Raw genomic sequence first — 6,409 nt, 5'->3', positions numbered from 1 at the left:
CACTTGCGGCGCAACAAGCCCTCCAAGATTCAAGTCGAGCCATAGCCGGCCGAGGCCGACAAGCTCGAGAACAAGAAGAAGCATTTCACAAAGAAATTCAAGAACAGAGATTTCAATCTCATGTGCATCGTCAAGTTCCTCAAGCTCCTCTTTGAGCACGACAAGATCCTCCACAAGCATGTCTAGAACAACAAGTTCCTCAACATCATGAAGACAATGGAGATCCTCCACGACAAGAGAAACATGAGGTTGACAACCCTCCGCTCTGAGAACACCATGAGTTGAACAATCATCAACAACATGGGCGTCATCATCCCCGACCCCAACACAATGAAGAGCAACGCTATGGCAAACTCAAGTTCACCATGCCCAAGTTCAATGGAAGCAACGATCCCGAAAAGTACCTTTCATGCGCATTGAAAGTTGACAAGATTTTCCGTTTGCACAATTATGAAGAAGAGAAGAAGATCGCAATGGCATCCCTTGAGTTCCAAGACTATGTGCTCATTTGGTGGGAACAAGTTATCGAGCGCCGAGAGGCAAGAGGTGAACCACCCATCACTACTTGGGCATAAATGAAGGATGTCATGAGAGCACGCTTCGTGCCTATCTACTACAACCGCGACCTCTTCAAGAAACTCCAACTACTCAAGCAAGGAACAAAGAGAGTTGAAGAGTACTATAAGGAGATGGAGATTCCCATGATACGAGCCAATGTCACGGAAGATGATGAGCAAACAATGGCACGTTTCTTGAATGGACTCAATCATCCTATCAAGAAGATCACCGACTTCCAGCCATACTCGAACCTCATCGAGCTAGTGCACCAAGCTACCAAAGCGGAACGCCAAGTGCAAGATGATTTGATGTAGGGTAGAACCCTAATCGCCCGATCTTTCACGAAAGGAGCGGAATCCCGCGATGAACACGAAGAACACAAAGGAGAAAACGAGGGAAACAAAAGTGAATTAGGAGAGGAACACTCAAAGCAACAAGATAGTCACACCTGTGCTAAATCCCCAAATACATAAAGTAAGATACACGATCCATGATCAACTAGGGACGATACATGGTAACCGGTCTTCTCCGTGAGGAGGACTTGATGTTTTTCCGTAAAGAGGGGTCTTGAATCCGCTTGGGGAATCTTCTCCGAGGAGGTGCGATCTCCGAGGAGAAGGTAACCAAGTGGATGAGCAAAGCTCTCACACAAACATGAGCTATCTCTTTGCTAACCCTAAAACTTTGGTAGGAGAAGAGTATTTATAGTCTAGGTGACAAAAGGGTACATGGGCCTCGGCCCAAGTCGCTGCACGCATGCAGGGCCGGTAGTTCCGGGCGAGACCAGAAGTTCCGGGCGCCGGAGGTTCCGGCAAGGGTCTGGCCTAACCCAAGAGTTGTCGTGGGTGGAGCTGGGTTGGCATCCGGGGGCCGGAAGGTCCGTGCTGGCCGGAAAGTCCGGGACAGGTTCCGAGCTAACCAGAGAGTTGTCACGCCTGGGCTGGTCGAAGACGTCGGAGACCGGAAGCTCCGGGTCGGCCGGATGGTCCGAGGGCCGGATGTTTCGAGCTCTGGCTGGAGGGTCCGGGTGGTCCAGAGTGTTGACGCCTATCTCTTCTTCTATAGCCCTCGGCTCCGTGTCTTGCGCGTTCTACCTGATCACACATAGCATCTCGGACTTAGGCAGTAGCCATGTCTCACTTGAAGAGGAGGGAAACTCAAGTAGGAGTGATGTCACCTCGGATTGAATAGCACGCGCCCTAGCTCTTCTCATGGGTCCACTTGGAGCTTGGATAGTTGAATTGGTGTCCATGGGGATGATCTTGGGATGCTCCACATCATCTCCCCTCCCTTGGGGAAGATCCGTCCTCGGATCGAATTCTTCATCACCATGGAAGGGAGAGAGATCTTTGATGTTGAATATGTCGCTCACATTGTACTTGTCGCGTGGGAGGTCGATCTTGTAAGCGTTGTCGTTGTAGCATGCGAGCACCTTGAAGGGTCCATCCGCTCGTGGTCGAAGCTTGGACTTGCGTTCTTGTGGAAAGCGGTCCTTGCGAAGGTGTAGCCACACGAGATCACCAATGTTGAAGACCATAGGTTGCTTGTTGACGTTGAGCTTGGTCGCAAGGCGTTGTACATGGTGCTCAATGGTGTTTCTTGTATCTTCATGCACCTTCTTGAGATGTGTCGCTCGTGCACTTGTGTCCAAATTGATGCGCTCTTGGAGTGGTACGGGAAGAATGTACAATGGTGACAATGGGTTGAAACCGTAGATGACCTCGAAAGAGGACTTGCCGGTTGTTGAGTGTCTTACCCGATTGTAGGCGAACTCGGCAATAGGTAGAAACTCCTCCCACTCCTTGATGTTCTTCTTGATGAGTACTCGAAGTAGAGCGGAGAGTGTTTGGTTGGTCACCACCGTTTGGCCGTCGGTTTGAGGATGGTAAGCCGTGCAGAAGAGTAGCTTAATTCCGAGCTTGGCGCATAGGGTCTTGCAAAAGTAGATAAGGAACTTGACGTCGCGGTCCGAGACGATAGTCTTTGGCACACCATGTAGACGCAGTATTTCCCTACAAAGGAGATTAGCAACATGTGAAGCATCGTCTATCTTGTTGCAAGGAATGAAATGTGCCATTTAGAGAAACCGTCCACGATGACAAATATGGAATCTTTCCCATTTTGAGTCCTAGGCAAACCAAGTACAATGCCCATGCTAATGTCTTCCCATGGTTGGTATGGAATTGGTAGAGGCATATAGAGGCCATGAGATTGAGCTTTGGACTTAGCTTTGCGACATGTAGAGCATCGGTTGGTGAAACGATTGACGTCCCGAAACATCTTGGGCCAAAAGTAGTTCTTCGAGAGCGTGGCGAACGTCTTGTCGCGTCCAAAATGTCCCATTAAGCCTCCTCCATGAGATTCCTGCAAAAGCAACCAACGAAGAGAAGACTCGGGGATGCAAAGTTTGTTAGCTCGCATAAGATATCCATTTTTGATGTAATAGCGTTCCCAAGAGGTGTGCGAAAAACACTTGTCATAAGGAGTAGCAAAAGGTGCATCATGCTCATACAATTCTTTGATATGCTCGAAGTCAATGACATCTAACTCAAGTTATGTAACAAGCATGCATATGCGGGAAAGAGCATCCGCTACGCTGTTTTCTTTACCCTTGATGTACTTTATGACACAAGGAAAAGTCTCAATAAATTCACTCCACTTAGCATGATGCTTGTTCAACTTGGTTTGGCCCTTAAGATACTTGAGAGTCCCATGATCGGTATGAATGATAAACTCATGGGGACGAAGGTAATGTTCCCATTCATGCAAAACACGGACTAAAGCATATAGCTCTTTGTCATAGATGGGGTAATTTAGTTTCGCTCCGGAAAGTCTCCCACTAAAGTAAGCTATGGGGCGCTTCTCTTGCGTTAACACACCTCCTATGCCATTACCACTAGCATCGCAATGAATCTCAAAAGGCTTGTCGAAGTTGGGTAAAGCAAGCACGGGAGCATGAGTAAGCAAATTCTTAAGCTCATTGAATGCGGTATCTTGGGATGGTCCCGAAACAAAAGGCGCATTCTTCTTACTCAAACCATGCAAAGGCGAAGCAATGGTGCTAAAATCCTTAACAAAGCGACGATAGAAACCCGCAATGCCAAGAAAACTATGCACTTGCTGCAAGTTGGTTGGTTGTGGCCAAGTCTTAATAGCATTGATCTTGGACTCATCAACATGAACACCCTTGGAAGAAACAACAAAACCCAAGAAAACGAGCTTATCAACACCAAAAAGGCATTTCTCCATATTAGCAGAGAGGCGCTCTTTTCTAAGAGTTCAGAAAACGGTGCGAAAATGGGTGACATGCTCTTTGATAGATTTGCTAAACACAAGAATGTCATCGAAGTAAAAAACAACAAATATACCAATGTAAGGGTGAAAGACATGATTCATAAGGCGCATAAAAGTGGCCGGTGCTTCCGAGAGACCCATAGGCATGACTAACCACTCATACAAACCAAACTTGGTTTTGTAGGTGGTTTTCCATTCATCACCTTCTTCTATGCGGATTTGATAGTAACCACTCTTAAGATCAATTTTTGAAAAGATAGTGGCACCACTAAGTTCATCTAGCATATCATCTAGGCGTGGCATGGGATTCCTCTAGCAAACGGTGATAGCATTGATAGGTCTACAATCGGAGCACATGCGAAAGCTACGGTCACGTTTTGGCACAAGAATGACCGGTACGGCACAAGGGCTCAAACTTTCACGCACATGTCGATGGTCTATGAGATGCTTTACTTGCCTTTGTATTTCTTTGGTTTCTTCGGGGTTGACGCGGTAGGGAGCTTTGTTCGGAAGCGGTGCTCCGGGGATGAGGTCGATGCGGTGCTCAATGCCTCAGACTGGAGGTAGTCCCGGAGGTAGCTCATCGGGGAAAACATTGTGAAATTCCTGCAAAAGAGAAGACAACACTATAGGAAGAGTGTGAGAAGTGTTAGTTTGTGGTGCATTGTCCTTGCACACAAGGACGTAGTGTAGGACACTAGATGGGTTCTCACACACTCCTCTTATCTCACTTTTGGTGGCAAATATGACTAAGTTCTTCTTTTTTCTCATCGTGGAGGTGTTCGATTTGGGCTTGTGGCGCTCACTCTCTTTTTGGTGGCTCGCTCTCTCACTATTCTCTCCATGATGGCTGGCTTGCTTGTCGGCGATCACTTGACTTGGGGACATGGGACGAAGTACATACTCCTTGCCCTTCATCTTGAAGATGTAGTGATTCGTTCGGCCATTGTGGACGACTCCTCTATCGAATTGGCATGGCCGTCCAAGGAGAAGATGAAAAACGGACTTCGGAACGAGGTCGCACTCCAAGGTGTCTTCGTAGGTGCCGATTCTGATTGAGACTTGTACTCGGTGCTCGACTTGGATGGTGCCGGAGTCGCTAAGCCATTACACTTTGTATGGATGTGGATGTGGATGCTTCATCTTGGGCAATTGGAGCTTGGAGCAAAGTTCTTCACTTGCGAGATTATGACAACTTCCTCCATCGATGATGACCTTGACGGATCATCCATTGATGCCGGCCTTGGTGTGGAATATGTGGCATCTTTGGTCTTTTTCTTGGTGATGTTGGAGGGTCAAGACTTTGGGGACAACAAGTTCACGACTTGAGTCTTCATCAGAAAAGACTTGTTCTTCTTCATTATTCACTTGGCGGTGCATGGCGGCTTGCTCAAGGGCTTCCATTTCGCCTTCACTCATGGAGTCATAATGATAGAGGCAAAGGTGTCCCGTCTTTTGATGAGATGGTGGCTATCCTTTTTGAGGAAGTCGACTTTGACGATCCGACTACGAACGTGCGAGGACATCACGCCTTAGCAATCACTAAACCAACTCGGAGGGGTTATTGACCATGCCGGAGCACGATCAACCTGACCACGAGGGTCTGTTTCCAGCGAGCAAACGAAGAACAAGCAAGAAACTGAGATTGCAATCTAGATATTGCGAATATAAGATGAAAGCTTTATTGATCAAGGTGTGGTTCTATGACGTCTTGGTCTGTTCACTGGACAGAAACGAAGTACGCAAAGTTGTAGCTATGGTGAACTTTTAATCTAAACAAAACCCAAAGTCTAAATGATGCCCTAAGGGCTGTATATATGGAGGAGAGAGGGGGGAATTTCATGGCCCTTGGAGGAGGGGTCTGAAACCAACCCTAACTCTTGTTTCCCCACACATACGGACTCTAAAAACAGCCTATACTTAAGTATTTCATAAATACATGGGCCTGGCCCAATAATAAGGTGACACAACACCTAGAATAGCCTCTGGACGAAATTTATGAAGTCGCATCTTGTATATTTTGTCCAAGGCTTCATGCACTCCTTATGGTGGCTTCAAAGTCCTGAATTCATCAGTTCTAACTCCATTCTTGATCCCCTTGCACATGCCATCATCTCCATGCTTGAACTTGCTCCAAGGTTCATCGTTCTTGTCCATGCCAGGCCCTTCATTTGTAAGCAAAACAAATGTATCCAATTTAGGCAGCATCAGATTCACATGAACATTAGGATTGTTACCAAGAAACGAAAGTACCTGATAATTCAATTGGCATGCGCGAGCTCTAGTAATTGGTCCAGTATGTATAGCTGGAGGGGCTGTGGGTGTAACAATGGTATTGATGTCCTCATCATGCTCCCCTTCTTGAAATGAAGTCGTCCTCGATGAAAGTTCATCTTCCTCACCCAAATAAGGCTTCAAATCTGCAATGTTAAAAGTGGGACTAACCCCAAAATCTGCAGGCAGCTCAAGTTTATATGCACTATCATTTATTTTCTCTAACACCTTAAAAGGACCATCAACACGTGGCATTAGCTTTTATTTGCGCAAATTAGGAAAT

The sequence above is a fragment of the Triticum dicoccoides genome, chromosome 6A (assembly GCF_002162155.2).
Source record: "Triticum dicoccoides isolate Atlit2015 ecotype Zavitan chromosome 6A, WEW_v2.0, whole genome shotgun sequence".
In the NCBI taxonomy this organism is placed as follows: domain Eukaryota; kingdom Viridiplantae; phylum Streptophyta; class Magnoliopsida; order Poales; family Poaceae; genus Triticum; species Triticum dicoccoides.
Note: the sequence above shows the minus strand (reverse complement) of the source record.